Here is a 20,192-nt window from a genome sequence, read left to right as displayed (position 1 = left end):
AATTCTAAAAATGAAGAAAGATATTGGTCTGAAAGTTTAAAACATTTTGAACAAATAAACCCCTTTGCGTTTCATTGATAGCAAACATTGTACTAGATGGGAGTACTATAAGAGGTAAAGTCCTGTCATATTCAGCACATTAATACATCCAGATCTATGCAAGGCAAAGCAGATCAATTCAGTGGAGACAACTGCAGGATACATTCTATCCATCTACAACTCAATTGATTAATTGTTTCCCTGGATGTCACCCCCATTTTGAAACCTATTATCCTTCAGATGTGTTGTATTCCCAGCCAATAGTGTATGTCCTACATATGTAGAGGGCAAAAGCTGGATTAATTTTCCTCTGATGATGAATGGAGAATGGAGGATGGACGCTTATATCGCAGACAAAGTATATGGGCTAAAAACTATAGCTAAATGAAGCATCAGAATTTCCTGACTTCCTGACTTGAGATGTGATAACCTTTGGAAAAATGCTACTCATGCACTGAACCAACCTCCTTGAAAGATTGTGAACAGATCAAGGTCACCGTGGATTGTTTGCCATATTGTACTAGACCATAATATTACTTTGTGTGTGTTAATACAGCGTGAATCCAACTATTGATGATCTTATAAGCAAATCTTGTATCCTTTACAACTTTGTGAACTATCCCCTTTTCTCCTCTTCTCTTGTCTCAAAGTGAAACCAACTTACTGGAATAGGTGGAACTCAGCACTTTTGAAAACAATTGGTAAAAATCTGATGTTGTGTTAGGACCTTTCTCCCACAAAAATGCGTGGGAGAATGTTGTTGCTCTGCAGCTGTTTGCTGGATGTGACCCATTTTCAAAACAATCATTCTTTTCTTTTCCTAGATTCTTTTGCTACACCAAATTTGGTCTCATTCAGTTCTGTTTGTGGAGTGTTATCCTACTGATGGACCAAGTCCAAACACTCTCTATATAATTTCTCTCCAATACTTTGCTGAGTTAAGAAGAATAGAAAGAGTGTCTTTGGCATTTAGTCAGTGTTATGCTTTTACTGAATACAAACTTGTAATCCCAGCCAGTATATCCTAATGAATGTAGGTTTTGGAAACAGCACTGTTATGTTTCCATGTTCCTCCTCTTTTGCACTATCTTCATTTCTATTTTCAGAAACATTGAGAAATATTAATTAGCATTCCTCCAGAAATCAATGGTTGCTTGATTTATTTTCAAATGTAGCCCAAATTGATTTTCAGTTTTAACTCTCCACACCCCCCATTTAATTATCTAATAGATTAACAGACATAGTTTCCACATTAATGCTTCTTTGTTGCTTCATCTTTTTAATCAGGAATGGAATTATCTTTTATACATACTTTGATCAGTCTTGATGATGAAAAAGTGCTAACAATTTACCATAGAACCTGACATTTCATTTCAAGCATAAGTGACTTGATAGCCGAGTGAGTCACCAATAAGATTGTCAAGTTGTTTATAATTTGAAGCACCTTTTTTTCCTGAAGGTATCTCCTTTGAATAATTGTATGTGAAAATTAAAAATACATTATTCTTTGGAAAGCCAGCATCTATCCTACAGCAGAATTATTGTAATACTACTATAGAAATAATTCAAAGAGTGTTTAGTCAGTTCTACAGTTCTATAAGGGGGATGAAATCACTTTGGCTTCACAGGTAATTGATTTGAAAGCCACATGGCAATGGTTTCTGATGCTACTGAGTAGTGCAACTGTCTTGCAGAATGTCTATCGGCCCCAGAGGTAATTCTGACCAGTTCTGGAGACCGGTAGCAGAAATTTTGAGTAGTTCGGAGAACCAGCAAATATTACCTCTGACTGGCCCCGCCCTCATCTATTCTCTGCCTTCCGAGTCCCAGCTGATTGGCTGGGTCTTCTTTTATTGCCATGCACAGGAGAACGGAGCTAGAAAGGAGGTTAGTGGGGTGGGGAGGGAATGGGATTTTGCCATAACCTTCCCCCAGGAGTGGGAAGGGAATGGAGTTTTTACAGTATCCTTCCCCTGCCATGCCCACCAAGCCATGCCCACAGAACCAGTAGTAATTTTTTTTGAATCCCATCACTAATCAGCCAGCCATAAAACATGAAGAGGGAAATGTGATGGAGTACAGTCCAGAATCCCAGGAAGGACAGGATGAATTCCAGAAGAGCAAAAGTGAAGTTTAGATCTTAAGTTTGTATGGGAGAAAGAGAATTAAGTCGGCTAATCCCTAGCAGTTCCCAGAGTATATATTTAATAATGCAAGTACAGGTAATCCTCGATTTACTACCACAATTGATCCCAAGATTTCTGTTGCTAAGTAAGACAGTTGTGAAGTGAATTTTGCATCATTGTACGACCTTTTTTTGCTGAAGTTAAGTGAATCACTGCAGTTGCTAAATTAGTAACACAATTGTTAAGTGAATCTGGCCTCCTCATTGACTCAGCCTGTCAGAAGGTCACCAAAGGTGATCAAGGGACACTAACCGTCATAAATATGAGTCAGTTGCCAAGTGTCTGAATTTTGATCATGTGATCATGTAGATGCTGCAGTGGTCGTAAGTGTGAAAAACGGTTGTAAGTCACTTTTTTCCAGTGCCATTGTAACTTTGGAAAGTCATTAAATAAATTGTTGTAAGACAAGGACTACCTGTAATCTGCTTTAGCTTTGTAAGATTTCTTCTGTAGATGAGGAAAAATAAGGGAAACTGCTTGGAAGAATCTCAGTGCCCTTGGATCTTTCTTTGATGTTTGGAGCTTGATAGGAAGAGAGTAAAGACACGGTGTTGTTGTTACCAGTAGCTATTTTTATTTCCACAACAGGAAAAAGGAGGGTTTGCTGGTAGTTATATAACAGACTAGGCTAAAAGTAGATCAAATAATTCATGATTCAGCTTATTATGCAAGCCTGCCTTTTTGTTAATATGTTATGTGAACTAAGCCCATATGATCAGCCATAATAAGTATATTGTATAAACAAAGGGACGCAGTGGCTCAGTGGCTAAGACACTGAGCTTGTCGATCAGAAAGGTTGGCAGTTCAGCGGCTTGAATCCCTAGCTCCATGTAATGGAGTATGCTCCTGTTACTTCTCCCAGCTTCTGCCAACCTAGCAGTTCGAAAGCACGTAAAAATGCAAGTAGAAAAATAGGGACCACTTTGATGGGAAGGTAACAGTGCTCCGCGTGCCTTTGGCATTTAGTCATTCCGGCCACATGACCACGGAGACATCTTCGGACAGCACTGGCTCTTCAGCTTAGAAATGGAGAGGAGCACCGCCCCTAGAGCTGGAAACGACTTAGCACATATGTGCAGGGAAAACTTTACCTTTACCTTATATTGTATAAATATGTCCATTGTGCTTTATTAAATGACTTTAGGATATTAAGTGAATGATTTGGAGAAAGAGAGAGGGAGGGAAGATAGAGACAGAGAGAGATGTAGGACAACACAAGACTGTTTAAAGGGGCTCTGTTATAAGACCCCAGGACCAAAAATTATACAGCTAACCATCGATGCCATTGGACAGGTGTGGAGATTCAGTTCAAGGCAAAATGAAACTTTCCAAGCCTTTAGAATATGTAAATCAGATCTTTGGACTTTCTTCCTTTCAAGCCACAGAGAAGGCAACATGCTAACCAGTTGTTCTAATGGTAGCCAACTTCCAACATCCTTAACAGTAGTGAACATTGGAAAGCAACTTTTAATTGCTTCTTCTCTAAAATTACTAATCATAGTATAGCATGTCACTATTTACTACTGTAAACACCTATCACTTACCTTGAGGGTTACTGGCTTTCAATTGCAGAATTCTTAGCTGTTACCTGGAGGGCACCAGGTTAAGGAAAAGTTCTGTGGTTGTGAAGAAGGCTGTATGATTGTCCTTCTTTATTCTGACTGGTTCTTAGATCTTACTAGGAGCTCACTTTTGGGGTAGCCTTGGTGCGATTTCTTAGCATCTCCTTATTCAGTTTATTGTGGGAGACTAAACTGCTTAACCTGACTAGTAAGAGTAGCAATAGCACTTAGACTTATATACTGCTCCACAGTGCTTTACAGCATTCTCTGAGCAGTTTACAAATGTCACTATATAGCCCCCAACAATCTCAGCCTTCATTTCACCAACTTGGAAGGATGGAAAGCTGATTTGACCTTGAGCCTGTCAGTATCGAACTCCTGGCTGTGGGCAAAGGTAGCTGGCAATACTGCATTCTAACCACTCTACCACTATTGTCTCTAGCTTCTAGATCCTCTTGCTTTCTTTTGTTTCCTTTTAGCGTTTAAGAAACTTTGTTCACATCAAGACCCTTCAACTCACAGAATCCTAGAGATGGTAGCGCTCCTTTGAGGACATCAAGTCTGATGTGTGATGTTCAGTGAATAAATCTAAATACATCTCGGAAAGGTGGCTATCTAATCTCTCAACAAATGTATGCAATAACATATGTATGTTACTTTCTTAAGTAACTGATTTCATTATTGAATGGCTCTTACTGTTACTTTTTCCCCTTACATTCAGTCAGAATCTACCTTCTTGGAAGTTGACTTCATTGTGTTGTATTCAATGTTTTAGAATGATGGACAGCAGGTTTTTAATCTTTTCATGCGTGACATCTTTCCAGCTATCTTCCCTTAGTTTTCTTTGCTCAGGATTAAAGATAAAAATCTCTTTTCATAGTACTTTCTAATCTTCTAATCATTTTTCCATGCCCTTCTCTAAACACATACCAATTCATCATCCATCCCTTCCCACTTGTGATGGTATGACTGTAACTTTGTTGCTTGTATCCTTACGATTTATACTGACTGTTTCCTAGTATGATTTGATTGCTTATTTGTACCCTATGACTATTACTGTTATACCTTATGATTCTTGACAAATTTTCTTTTTATGTATATGCACCAAGACAAATTCCTTGTGTGTCTAATCACACTTGGCCAGTAAGGAATTAATTAATTAATTAATTAATTAATTCATCTGGTTCTTTCTTAAAGAAGGGGAGGTGCTCAGAACTGAGTCCAATCCTCGAGATGGTGATTGCAGAATAGAGTGGAGGGATGATTTGGAAATTATGCTTCTGAACATATTGTCTAAAATTGCATTGTTATGTTACTATCACATATTCAGTCTGCACTCAATTATTTTCACAACTTCTCCAATTCATTGCCTTCCGTTCTACTATTGCCTGGTTTTGCCACATCAATTATCCACACTCTCTTCTTTTCATATACAATTAAAGCTGGTGTGCTATGAATCAAGAATTTATCAGTTTGTATTCAGAAATGCTGCAATATTTTAACCTGCTCATTTTTGACCACTTTTTCAACTCTACATTCACACCAATATATATTTCATTACTGGCACATGAAAATTTTTTACATTATCATGCAAATTTTACATGATTCCAATGAATTGTTTTTGGCAATGGTGCTATGTCATTGTTTAAAATCATTTTGTGTGATCTTCGTGCATGACCTCGACCTACTGTTTCTTCTGTCTCTTTGCACAGACTGAATTTTGAATCATTTGATGATTTTTCAATTTTGGATGATTGCATTAATTCTAACAGCTTGCTCTTGAGCAGACAAAATCAAACCTTCAGTTTCTTATTTGATTTTTTTTTAGGTTTCAGTTGTAATCCATTAACTTATTTTATCTTAATCCACTTACAGAAATTGACCAGAAAATGTTCAGTTTTTAATCCATTTCAGTCGATGTTTAACTATTTATGCTGTTACTACTAGTTGTTTCACTGAAAGTGGGATCATAGCAATGACAAATGTAAGAGTGATAAGGAGTCAGTGTTGTGGTCCGCTAGAGATCTGTGGAGCTGGCAGCAGAGTCGGACAGTGGAGAAGAACATGGGCCAGTCCTGGAGCCTGGGGAAGGCTCGGATGAGGGATCTGCATCCAACACAGAGATGGGGCCAGGGACACCTGAGAGTTATGTGCCGACTCCGGAGCCTCCAGAATCTGACATCAGATCCTGAGACAGGAAGTCTAGTCCTGTCAAGAATGTAATAAGGGTTAACGGAGAAGCAGTTTCTGTAAGCAACACCAGAATGTTTCCTTCCTGCCTTCCTTACAGGATTAGGCCAGTAATATCTTCTAACAACCGGTTCTCCGAACTGCTTAGAATGTTAACAACCAGTTCTAGCAAATAGGTGCGAACTGGTAGAATCCCACCCCTGGTTCTGAGGTTGGTAAAATGAGGACCCAGATTGTTGGGGGCAATATGCTGACTCTGTAAACCACTTGGAGAGAGGGTTGTAAAGCACTGTAAAGCGGTATATAAGTCTAAGTGCTATTGCTATTATCACTGGGAGTCTTTCTGTTTCTAGTGGTGTGCCACAATTTTCCTTTTTAATTCTTCTTATTAGGGGCTCACTTCTTAGACTATTTCGGTGCTGCTCTGTACTGGCTCAGTTGTTATTACGTCTTCAAAGTTGTCCTTTCTGCAGTTCCTACTAGCTTTTCCCTTTATATTTGTAATTGTTATTTGAGTTTCTTCTATTATTCTCCTATTGTTTGGAAGTCTTCCATTTTTTTACAATTTTTATGGATCTTTTCCAATTCTGCCTCCCTGAATATTTAATTTTGGGTAATGAATCTTCTTTGGCCTATTAATTGTTGTCTAGTGATATTTGAATATGTATGAATTATTTTCCAATGTGCAAGCATTCACTTTAAATTTTATTAATAATAATTTGATTTAAGTATTATTATATTGATGATTCAGTAATCTACAGTTAAATCCACAGTCTAAGATTGATGGAAATTATTAATTCAAGTCGTAACCAAAGACCTAAGAAATATTAAGGTAGCATCTAAGAATATAGGCAGTTCCAAGCAAGGTGGTTTATTATCACAGACCATAGCAAAGCATCTTCTATTAAAACTGGGTAATTTTGGAGGACAGAGTTCTGACACAGAACCTGTGCTTGCTTTCATTGCTTTTGAGAAATATCATTACAAAATGATTTCCTTATTCCCTTCGCCCTCAAACAGGTGCTCAACTTGTCTTTTGTGGCGGTGTGCTAATCACTGGAAACATACCCTATAAAGCACAAGTTGTTCTTGCCAGAAAAAATGTGAGCTGTTCCTTATCCTCCTGCTCAGTATACTTGGAGTGGAGCCAGAGGAGACGGGAATAAAAGACACACAAGCGCCTGTCAATCTGAAAAGCCATTTCTGCAGAGTTCTTTGGCGTGGAGAATTAGGTCTCCTGAAAAGTACTTCCTGGGATAGGACAGGAGGTGGGAAGAGACTCGGTCTCAGGTGATAAGCCCACTATCTGTGTGGTTTAATGTGCCAATGTGAAATGAATCTCAATGTCACTTAATAAGCCACAGTTTGGCTGCTTATCATCCCCTCCTCTAGATTGGCTTACCACAATAAAATGAAAAGAGGCAAGATAGCACTTTGGGAGATGAGCTTATCCTCACAGGTAGAAGTTTATAGTGATAAATGAGAGAGCGAGAGTAATGAAGAACAAAAATAATTGCTTCATTGATAGTATCTTCACAACTTGCCTCATAAATTATTCCACCAGCATTATCAGTGGCTTCTGTTAATTGCCTCTCCTGCCTGCAGCATGAAGGCTGTGCTTGCAGCAATACAAATTTTATTCTTCACCATCCTTCCTTTTGACAAAAGATCTGAGTTACTCACTAAACCTGTGGAAATATATAATTGCCTTAAACCTGCAGAAGGCAATCTTACTGAAATCAGGATGGGGACATTTAAAAAACAAAACAAAAAAAAGACCTTGTATTTATGAGGCAGTGATGTGGTAATGTCACTGGAAGGACAGGGCTGAGATTTTCATCTTTATCTTGATGGTAGAAGTGGACTTAAAAAAATAAAAATAGATGAAGTTCAACAGAGGCTTGTTTTCTATTTCGGAAAAAATAACAAAACAACCTATACAGCAAACACACAACACACACACGAGCTGGGGTCACACATGGTGTCATACCCCTGTCAGAATCTGATTCGGAGGGGGACAGGGAGTGGGAGTGTGGCTCCGTTGCAGTGGTGGGATTCAAATTTTCATCTTTATCTTGATGGTAGAAGTGGACTTAAAAAATAAAAATAGATGAAGTTCAACAGAGGCTTGTTTTCTATTTCGGAAAAAATAACAAAACAACCTATACAGCAAACACAAACACACACACGAGCTGGGGTCACACATGGTGTCATACCCCTGTCAGAATCTGATTCGGAGGGGGAGGCCGAGCAGCTGACAGGGAGTGGGAGTGTGGCTCCGTTGCAGTGGTGGGATTCAAAAATTTTTTACTACCAGTTCTGTGGGCGTGGATTGGTGGACGTGGCAGGTGAAGGATACTATAAAATCAACAGTCAAAGGTGGTATTTGTCGGTTCTCCGAACTACTCAAAATTTCCACTACTAGTTCTCCAGAACTGGTCAGAACCTGCTGAATACCACCTCTGCTCCGTTGGCTGTTGAAGAAACTGGGGAAGGGCAAAATCAGGCTGGGCAGAGCAGGAGAGAGTAGAGCAAGGGAGAGGGAATTTGGAGGAAGATCCAGACCCACCCCTCTTCATCCTAGGGCATGCAGGGAGGAATAGAGAAGGGAGCAATGTGAGTTGCATAACTTACGGGGGAGGAAAGGGCCCTGATTCCCTTCATTAGCAGCATCTGGGAACACAGTGTTTTAAAAGAGAAGTTGTGCACAGCAAACTGTTGAGAACAAATTGTGAATTATCTGGTATTGTCAAGGCTTATCTGGGTTCCTGGTGTCTTCCCAACTGTGTGCGTTTTGCTGGCCTTTCAAGTCTGCAATTCCTTATCCTGCCCTGTCAAGTTAATTACTGCAGCATGGTTTGTGTGGATTTTTATTCACAGTTTGTATGTATTTTGTTTTCGGACTGAATTTCCTCTGCTTAAAGACTGTTCTTGGGAGAGTTTTTTGTCCAGCCGAAGGTAACCTGGACATTAGGGAAAAAGTTGGAGGTACCAAAGGGATTCTTCTTACTTATGTGACTGTGTTGCCTTTGTGCCATGCCCCAGGTCATTACATTTGGCCTCCAAAATTCTTGCTTTAAATCAAACAAATCCAAAGGTAGTCTTCACTTAGTGACTGACTTGTTTAGTGACCCTTTGCTTGTAGTGATGAAAAAGTAACGTTGTGACCAATCCTTGCATTTATGACCTTTGCAGTTTGTGAAGTAAAGGAAAGGTGAACTAAGATTATAAGTACAGTCTTGGTTTCACTCAGCAACTGCTTCCCAGTTCCAACTGTGGCCACTAAACAAAAACTACCATTATTGCCCTGTTCTAGTTCTGTGCTCTTTCCTAAACTTGTCCCCAGGTTGCTATACATTTGTGAAATGTAATGGGAGACTCCTGACTTCGAATACTATTATGAGTGATGTAACCGTCCTCCCAGAGCTGAAGTATAAGCCTTGCTCTATTTCAGGTAACCAAAATGGATCCTGGGAATATATAAACGAATGGAAAGACGGATACAGAAAATTTGAATCAAGGCAATAAGCACAATGAATGTTTAAAAAGCAGCTACCAATTTTATTTATTTATTTAATATGTCACTCAACTCACCTGCAAGGCAACTCTGTGTGGCTCACCATTAAAATGATAAATATTAAACTATATTAAATACAGAAACAATAAGCAAAAGGCAAAATCAGTACCATGGTAGCATCTTTTCAGTTAATCCATCAGCCATCTCTAGCAATAAGCACTTCTATCAGGACCCCAGGATAGCTGGTAGAGTAAGATTTTATTGTTCTTCCAGAAGGCCAAAAGGGTGGTGGCAGATACCACCTCAGGTGGGGAGATATCACAAAGTGTGGGGGCCATGGCAGAAAAGGCTCTCCCACTAGACCCTGCTAGCTGAAACTCTTTGAGTAATGAGGCCAATACCCTTTCTCCTGGATCAAGTGGTCTGGGTTGATACCATTTGGGTGAGACGGTGCTTCAAATAACCTGGTCTCATGCCATGAAGGTCTTTAAAGGTGATGACTAGCACCTTAAACTGGAACTGGTAGCAAATTGGCAACCAATTTCATTCATGTAACAGCAGTGTTACATGCACCATCCTAACAGTAACTAAGCTATAATTTCCGGATACTCTTCAAGGGATCAGTATGTAGAGCGCGTTGTAGTACATTTTGTCTTCAACTTACAACCACAATAGGGACCAAGCAAGGTGGTTATTAAGTGAGTTGCACACTTGATTTTACAAACTTTTTTCGCCCATGGTTGCCAAGGGAATCACTGCAGTTGTTAAGTGGATCATATAGTTATTACATGAATCTGGCTTCCCCTATTGACTTTGCTTGCTGGAAGCCAGCTGATAAAGTCTCAATTGGTAATTACAGGACCACAGGATGCTACAACCATCGGTCCAAGCACCTGAATTTTAGTCACTTGACAGTGGAGATGCTGTGACAGTTGTAAGTATGAAGACTTGTCATAAGTAACTTTTTTCAGTACCATTATAACTTTGAATGGTTGCTAAATGAATAGCTGTAAGTCAATAAACAGGTTGTAACACAACCTGTTAACTAAATGGGAGATGATTGGGCACGAGTGACTGAACGTAGGACCTCATGATCCAGGAATTTTTATCAGTATATAAATAAACTTTTAAGCTATTAAAAACCATCACCACCACTTCCACCAGTATAGAATTCAAATTCAGTTAAATTGAGTAGGTTTTACAAATGTATTTAATTGTGTCAGTGGTGGTATGATAAGTCCAATAGATGTTGTCAACTCTGAAGCTGGCCTGGCTGAAGCCATCTTGGGACTTCAGTGCTGCCACACTGGAGCTGAGGGATGGGCGGTGGGGATTAGAGATAGCTGGGGCTGTGTAGTCAAAACAAAATACTTTCTCTTGGGAACCAAAGATATTCACACATTCGGCCAGAGGAAGAAGGAGTGATGACACCAGACCAGCAGATGCTACCTTGATTGGGCCATGTGACTGATTGTTTGGGATTGGGGAGAAAACTCACTTTTAATTATATAAAGAACGACTCGATTTTCACCTAATTAAATGTGAAAGTCCCGTCCCTCAATCCCAAACAGTCACATGTCTAATCAAGGCAACATCTGCTGGTCTGGTGACATCTGATATATGCCAATATGATAGTTTCCAATAAAGCTATTCTTTGAGGAACCTACCTGTCTTGGAGTTTTTGCTTGCAGTGGATCTATTACTTGGAACCCTGACAGATGTCTTCAAAGCCTGTGATGGTACCCAAAACCCATACTCTCTGGTGAAAGTTCCTTAACTGGATGTTGGTTATGAATGTATTTAAAGAAGTGCTTTAAATGACACCTGGACAAAGCTCACTAGCCAAAGAGTCACAAGCAGATGGATTTCCTGCAGTCATTCTTTTCTTTACCATTTAATCAGGATATGTCGATACCTTTGCATAAATTAACAGTCCTTGCAAAGGATTGATAAGGTAGTTTGTATTCTATGGTTGTTAATATAAAGGGTTCTTTCCCCCTTTTCTCCATGGCTTCAAAGATTAAATCCACAAGATGGCGCTAGTTGAACACATTAGGGCACAGTTGGTCTAAATAACTTAAAAATAAAAGTTAAAAAAGCGGAAGGCCTCCAAAATGGAGGATGAGGTTTAATCTTACCTACGTCTTTCAGCACAGACACCTTACCTGGCAAGCATTTGCAAAAGGACCTGGATGTGAGGAGTGAAATACCATCTGTTTCTGAAACAGGCTAGCATCACTACCCCCCAACGTATCTGTTGTTCTGATCAGGGGAATTACATTCCTTTATCCAGCACCAAGAATATGTGGCCAGAGACCACAGCAAGTTAAAGGAAAACAATATATTCTTCTTTGAGAAATACTACAAGTTAGCTTACTGGGATAGGTCCACTTATTGTAGGAATAAGCCGTAAGGCTTCAATGAGACCTGCTTCTAAGTAGGCATGCAGTTGTGATTTATCAGGCACTCTGCATATGCCTTTCTCTGGAAATGCACTTCTCTGGTTATTGGATCAGCTCCAACTTTTAAATGTGAACTGCTCTAAATCTGGGTAAGTAGGGTACCCTCCTTCTCGTCCATTTATTATTTATTTAGTCTTGCTGAAATAATGTCCTCCTTTTCTTAAGGAATTTTCTTTTGTCCTCTCTAAAAGGCATCCTTCAGATATTTAGGATTGCAATTTCCACTGACCGGTGCTATCACAACCGATGGGAACAGCACATCCAGTACATCTGTCTACAACTTTTCTGAGAACTAAATTAGCATAACATATGGGACTTGACTTTAGATAAGCAGAAATCTGAACTCAGGTGTCCCAAATCCAGGTTAATACTCTGTCGTTACTGCTCTTTAATTTGCCATATGCGATGGCACACATAGAGGTATCTTCTGGGTACAGTAATATAAATAGTAATAAGATTGCATGGCTATCAGCTGCTAATGAGACCTGGTGGATTTAAGCCTGTTAGCATTACTGTTGAATTCTTTATGGAATGATTTACAACAAGCCAGGTTTTCCTGTCCAAAACCACCTTCTGCCAGCTGTTAGTTTTGTGAATGGAACGCTAGAAATAAAAACCAAGAGAAGAGATCTGCATGCTGTGTATATTTCAAGGGGGAAGAGGGGAAATTTGAGCAGGAAAGGATGTGGGACAAACTCTTCTAGTTCTCCCCTTGAGCTTTAAATGATCCCATTCTCATGATATGCTGTTCTCACATCTACATCTACATGAGAATGAATAATTTCCCGTCTCTTGCATCTCCCCAATGTCATGCTTTGCACCTTTCTCCTTCTTCCAAAGTGAGAACTTTTCTAACATAAGGTTAGTCACCTCATTCACCAATTTAACAAATAGCCATTAGTAAGCTTCAACTTTCACACACACACTGTTTTGTTGATATGTTGTCACCACCAATCTGGTTGCTTCCAAATGTTTTGGAACTGCAGAGAAGATAAGAGGTCTGGAGACTAAATTGTGCATTGAATGGTTGGGAGAACCAGATAGGTCTAGTCTAATGAAGACAAGAGTTAAGGGTGACATAATAGCTGTCTTCTAGCACTTGAGGGTACAGGATCCTACCTGGAACTAAAGAGAAGTTTTCTGACAGTGACAGCAATTAACCAATGAAACAGCTTGCCATTTTTTGGAGGTTTTCAAGAAAAGATTGAAAATTCATTTGACTCCTACCTTGAGTAGCATGTTGGATTAGAATATTTTTAATCTCTTCAAATAATGTCATAAAACTTGATTTCTTTTCATTGAATACTGATAAATATATCCAACATTAGTAGTGTGGCCCCCTTGTGAAACAGGTCTATAATATATAAGCTTCTACAACTCCATTAACGATTAATAGGTAAGCCTAACAGCAAAACTTCAAAATGCTCTGAAAATAATTTTGTGTTGTATTGTATTGTATTGTATTGTATTGTATTGTATTGTATTGTATTGTATTGTATTGTATTGTATTGTATTGTATTGTATTGTATTGTATCATAGAAAGTCTGCAATGGCTTCAGTGTCAGCCTTATCCACAACAGTGATTGTTCATCCAGGATCAAATATCCTTGACTAATTTTTAATAATAAAACTTTTCCGTAAAATTATAACTAGCATCTTTCAATATAATTGAATTTCATTTCCAAAGTTATGGATCTCTGTTGTAAATTTCTCCATATTTGTTTTCAAAAAGTCTACTAATTTTCTTAAGAAAGTCCAATTCATCACTGATCCATTCTGTCATCTCTAAATCTCTTGGATTCATAGCCCTTTCAGGCTTCTCCACCAAATCTGTAATTTTGCAACAAAGTTCCGTTTTCTCCAACTCTGTCAGCAACAAATTAATTTCCAATCCACCAGATTGCAAATCTGATTCTACTGTTGCCAGTATCTGAGTATTCTCTTTTTCTTTCATGCACTTTTAAAATAATCTTTCATTATGTCTGTTTTGGGGAGTTTGATTTTATATTTTAACTTTTGAATAAAAAATATTTTAACACACACACACACACACTCACTCACAAAATCAATCAATCATACATACATAAACTCCTTTCATATATCCTTTGTCTCTGTCCTAAAATGAAGATTGAGAGGCTTCTTAATATATTTGCTTCCTAGGCTTCTTTTTCTCCTCTTATCCTTCTTGGCACAAACATGGAGGCATTTTCCCCTCCAGTGTGGAGGGGAAATAGCAGGATGATGGCAACCACTCTCTCTGCTTCTGGCTTACTTCCCCCCGGTCTTTTGGTACCTGTCCCTTGGTTTCACCTGCAAACAAAGAGAAGTAAAAGCTGCCCACTTGTTTCAAAAGGCAAGGATAGTATTGATAAAAACACAATTTGTGGTGAAGACCTGCCATCTTATCTGTCCATTCTTGTAGTTATATGAAAATTCTTTAAACCCAACCCAGTGGTGCGATTCAATTTTTTTTACTTCCGGTTCTGTGGGCATGGCTTGGTGGGCGTGGCAGGTGAAGGATACTGTAAAATCTCCACTCAGAGATGGTATTTGCTGGTTCTCCAAACTACTCAAAATTTCCGCTACCAGTTCTTCAGAACTGATCAGAACCTGCTGAATACTACCTCTGCTCCAACTTATCAGTACTTACAATCAGCTGTGACTGTATGTTGCATTGCTATTCCATTTATATCAGCTTATTCATATATATGAATATATCTGTTTATGTAGTATCCTTACTTTAGGATATTTTACTGGTGTACATCTGACATTTTTATTCTGGATTTTATTCTAGGTTTTCCAGTCACACAAACAATTAAGCAGGGTCAGATTTCATTCTATTTGTAGAAATGAACACCAGAAAATTCTCCAAGATACCTAGAAACTGGATTAATCTTGAAAATGAAGGATCTGAGTTGTCTGAACATAACAAGGAAGGGCTAAGGGCCGCTGAGACCCAGACAACTAATTTAAGTGTGCACAGCTGGCATTTTTTTCTTTTTCTCTTGGAAAATATTACAGCATCTAATCATTTCCTCTAAAGAAGCTTATGAAATGACCGTTTTCAATGTCATGCACTTCAGAAGTAATGAGGCTCAGAAAGGTTTGAAAATATTTCTTGTAATCAAGATGATCCAGGGTCAGCCTCTGACAATTACTGTTATTAAGCCAGGTTTCACAATCGGTACCTGTACATTTGATTTTTCTTGCCTAAGAAAAATCTTTTCTCAACATATACTTTCATTTTGTTAGATAGGGCCCAGTGTTCATGTCTGATCTCGATCCTGTATTCTGTGGTATTGGATGTTCCTGCCAGTTTAGTGTCATCTGCAAATCTGATGAGTTCCTCTTCCATTCCTTCATCTAAGTTGTTTAAGAATACTGGGCCTACAATGGAACCATGTGGCACTTCATTCAGTGATGGGATTCAAATAATTTAACAACTGGTTCTGAAAGAGAGTGAAAAGAAGAAAAAAAAAGCTTTTCCTTTAATTTACATGACACATTCTGGAAACGATGTTTCTTTAGCAAGTTTCAAATTCCAGGATACTTTCACTGTTACTTGTCCCAGTCAGCAAAGATCACTTTCAATTCTTCACAGCTCCTCCTGCACTTTCTTTTTCCGGCTGAGCTCTTCTATGTGGCGGCCATTGCTGACCGCCGCTCAGCTGCCTTTGGAAAAGGGGGTTTCGCTGGCTAGGGAAGAGAGGTGCGATATCTCTCGACCCTGCCAGACCCCCTGTCTTCGCCACCTTCTACGGAGGTGGCTTAGCCCCAAAGCCAAATGGCTCGGGGCACTCGGGCAGTGAACACAGGCAGAAACCGCACACAGTCGCGGATTCCTGCCTGCTCCGAAGCGCTGCAGACCTATTGAGTGAGGTTTGTCAGACAGTTACAAATCCATTTGGTGATGTTGTGATATTAGAGTAGGCCATGGCATATATGTTTTATTCATATATATATATATATATATATATATATATATATATATATATATATATATATATATATATATATATATATATATATATATATATATATATATTTTGTTTTCTGAGGTTCTCATGGGTATTTGTATGTGGATCTTTGGTTATTCAGGTTTTCTCCCGCGTAAGATTGGAAGTATTGGAACTTCCAATCTTACGCGAGGAAAACCAATAACAAAGATATATATATATATATATATATATATATATGTGTTATGTCCCACCTTCTAAAATAAACAGTTAAGGCTGAAAGCAGCAGTCCTTGTAAAGAAAGGCAGCAAACAGGAAAATGTTATGTCCCACCTTTTAAAGTAAACAGATAAGGCTGAAAGCAACAGTCCTTGTAAAGAAAGGCAGCAAACAGGAATTTTCACAGATAACTCCAATAAGTAAAAGTTCCAACGAACTAAATCCAAGACTCAACAAGATTCTTCAGATCAAAATCCTTCACAAAATAATTCCAATAAGTAGAAGTTCCAACGAATTAAATCCAAATCCCAACAAGATATTTCAGATCAAAATCCTCCAAACTGTGCTCTTCAGTTCTCCTTGCAAATAGACACTTTGTTCCGGACAAAGTGCAAAGTCATATCTCTCCCTTTATAGAGTAACTATTTATTTATTTATTTATTTATTTATTTATTTATTTATTTATTTATTTATTTATTTGATTTGTCAATTGTTTACAAGATAATAAGTACAAGTGTATACATAGTTGTAAATATATGAAATGGGTACATATAAGAAAAATAAAAGAATAAGAGAAACAATAGGACAGGGACGGTAGGCACGTTGGTGCGCTTATGCACGCCCCTACAGACCTCTTAGGAAAGGGGTGAGGTCAATAGTAGACAGTCTAAGGTTAAAGTTTTTGGGGTTTGGGGAAGAGACTACAGAGTCGGGTAGAGTATTCCAGACATTGACCACTCTATTGCTGAAGTCGTATTTCCTGCAATCAAGTTTGGTGCGGTTTACTTTGAGTTTGTATCTGTTGTGTGCTCTTGTGTTGTTATGGTTAAAGCTGAAGTATTCATTGACAGGTAGGACATTGCAATGTATGATTTTATATACCATGCTTAAGTCGGACCGAAGGCGGGCGTAATTCGAGGTTTTCTAGTTTTAGAATTTCGAGTCTGGTGGCGTGAGGTATTCTACGGGTAGAAGAGTGGAGAACTCTTCTTGTGAAATACTTCTGGACTTTCTCAATTGTGTTAATATCACATACGTGATAAGGATTCCAGACTGATGAACTGTATTCGAGTATTGGTCTAGCAAATGTTTTGTATGCTCTGGTTAGTAGTGAGATATTACCAGAGAAAAAGCAACGTGGGATTAGGTTAACAACTCTTAATGCCTTTTTGGCTATGTAGTTGCAGTGAGCTCTAGCACTTAGATCATTAGAGGTGAGTATTCCCAGGTCCTTTACAGAGCTTGGGTCATCAACAAGATCTTGACTATTCAGCTTGTATTTTATTTTCTGATTTTTTTACCAATATGTAAGACAGAGCATTTATTTGTTGAGATTTGGGTTGCCATATGTTAGACCATTCAGATACATAGTCTAGATCTTTTTGAAGGGTAGTTATATTGTCTGTGGTATTGAACAGCTTTACATCATCAGCGAAGAGAACGCATGTGCTCTTGATATGATCACAAAGGTCGTTTATGTAGATTATGAAGAGAGTTGGTCCTAGAACACTGCCTTGGGGAACACCACTATTGACAGGTACTGGATTTGATAGGGCGTTCCCAATTTTGACCATTTGTTGTCTGTTTGACAGGAATGCTTCTATCCAGTTATTCAGTTGTCCAGAGATACCATAAGATTTTATTTTTAGGAGTAGTTTGTGCAGTACCACTGAATCAAAGGCTTTGCAGAAGTCTATGTAGATTGCGTCTATTGCTTTGCCCTGGTCGAGTTGTGTCGTCCATATGTTTTTGCAGTGTAAGAGTTGCAGATTACAGGATAGTTTTTTCTGAAACCAAATTGTTTATTGGAGAGTAGGTTGTTTGTCTCTAAATGGAGGATGATGGATTGGTTAATAATTGATTCCATGACTTTACAGGTGGCGCAGCATAAGGAGATTGGTCTGTAATTTTCAACTAGGCTTGGGTCTCCCTTTTTGAAGATGGGAATGACTGTGGCTTGTAACCATAGGTTGGGCAAGGAGCTGGTTCTGAAAGATTTTTCAAAGATTATGCTTAGAGGTTTGGCTATGGCAGCGGATAGTTTTCTTAAGAAGTAGGCACATATTCCATCCGGTCCAATAGATAGAGATGGTTTTAGGTTGCGTAGTGCTTTTTCAACGTTGTCTACTGTAAAATCGATATGTATTAGATCATTATTGTTGTTTGTGGTACGGCTAGGAAACATTGGGCATGATCCATTACTGTTTACAAACACTGAGCCGAAGAATGTGTTAAAGATGTTGGCTTTAATGGTGTCGTCGCTGCAGTCTTTACCATCAGGTCCTATCAAGGGAGGGATGGACCTTGAGTCTTTTAGTTTGTTGTTTACAAAATTGTAAAAAGCACGGGTGGAATTGGTGCTTAGAAGGTTTTCCTCTTGTTTAATGTGGTAATTGGTGCATTCGGTCTTTATCTGGTGGCATAAATTTTTGTATCGGTTTTTGAAATTAGCAACGTGACCAGATTTGTTTTTCCGCCAGAGTGATCTCTTTTTGGATTGAAGTTTCCTTATTGATATGGGTAATCTGCTTTTTGTTTTGTTTTTGGAGTTGTTGTTGGAACATATAGTTTGATGATTATTAATTAGTCTAATTGCTGGTCTGCTCTCCTACTGTATCCTCGTTGGTTCCTCCTTGTCAGGAGACGTCTTGTCCTGACATCTACCCAGCAATCATCAAATTATCATCTTCTTCACCTGAAGATATCATTGGTTCCTCATTATCACCCGTTCCCGGCTGACCACCTAATTGAAGGGTGGAGGAGTTTGAAGGTTCAAGCCGATCTTGCAAATCAAATGCATTCATCTCCTCCTCATCGTTAGAACTTGCTGATTCATATAAGTCCTCCTCGTTGGAGCTGTCATTCAAAAAACCTGTAGCAGATGCCGGAATCACAACACTATCCCTCACCGCAGGGCCCTTCCCCGGGTCTGGCGATCCGGATGCGGTTTGAAGGGAGCGTGCATGAAAGTCTCGAAGCAGATCCGAAGCATGAAGTGTAGACGCATCCGTCCAGGAACAAACCTCCGAGTCATCTACCCTCCTCCTGACCAAATACTGGAAGCGACCTTTGAGCCAGCGGGAATCAGGGCGTCGACCACCGTATCGTCAACAGCAGGCTCCTCAGAAGGCAATGATAACGGACCCGGTTCAGCAGAATCACGTAATCGACAAACAGAAGAATCAGGAATCAAAAGAGATCGATGAAGACGGGGTGAATACGCATGGATCGTGGCAAAGTGAGGCGGTATGCCACGGATTAATAACTGCCTCAATCGGGAACGGACCAATAAACCGATGATCAAGTTTTCTAATAGGGCGATCGACCTTCAGATGTTTTGTAGATAGCCACACTTTATCACCCACAACTAACGGAGGTGTATCTCGGCCAGGACCGATCTGCAAACCGCTTATAATCTTCTTTTGCCTTGTTCAATTGTTGTATCAGTAGACGGCGAACTGCGTGTAGTTCTTCCAAAAACTCTCGGGTCTCAGGAACCGGGGAATCCATCATAGTTAATGGGAAGAAACACGGATGATAACCCATATTTGCAAAAAATGGCGTGACACGGGTGGAGGTATGCTGCGAGTTGTTAAGCGAATTCTGCTAACGGAGGTATTTCACCCAATCGTTTTGTCGCAAATTAACAAAACATCTCAAATATTGAGTAAGAATCCCAATCACCTTCTCCGTCCCGCCATCAGTTTCGGATGGTGCGCTGGCGCTAAACATACTTTCACTTGCAAAGCCGCCATTAACTGTTTCCAAAATTCTGCCGTAAACTGGACCCCACGATCAGAAACCACTCTATCAGGCAGTCCATGTAGAGCGGAAGATATGTTGCAAAAATAACTGAGCCGTGAGTGCGGGACGATGGTAATTTCCGACAGGGAATGAAATGGGCCATTTTAGTCAACATATCCACTACCACAAGCACTGTTGTGAACCCCGATGAAGACGGTAAATGTGTCAGAAAGTCCATAGAGATCGCTCCCCATGGTCTACTTGGAGTCGGCAAGGGTTGCAAAAGTCCAGGAGGTGCACGGATGCTGCTTTGCTTG

At 39.3% G+C, this 20,192-nt stretch overlaps 1 long non-coding RNA gene across 1 annotated transcript in view; it reads right to left on the bottom strand.

The window, feature by feature from the left end:
* Nucleotides 1-14,051: 14,051 nt before the first annotated feature.
* The window catches only part of LOC148132562 (uncharacterized), a 179,127-nt gene continuing 172,986 nt past the window's right edge, over nucleotides 14,052-20,192 (bottom strand). The window contains exon 3 of the long non-coding RNA XR_015748215.1: nucleotides 14,052-14,266. This is a non-coding gene — a long non-coding RNA (uncharacterized LOC148132562). The remainder of the gene's footprint in view (nucleotides 14,267-20,192) is intronic.

The sequence above is a fragment of the Notechis scutatus genome, chromosome 2 (genome assembly GCF_049901735.1).
Source record: "Notechis scutatus isolate UNSWTSFEM ecotype Mainland chromosome 2, rNotScu1.2, whole genome shotgun sequence".
In the NCBI taxonomy this organism is placed as follows: Eukaryota; Metazoa; Chordata; class Lepidosauria; order Squamata; family Elapidae; genus Notechis; species Notechis scutatus.
This window is presented reverse-complemented; position numbering and strand designations above follow the sequence as displayed.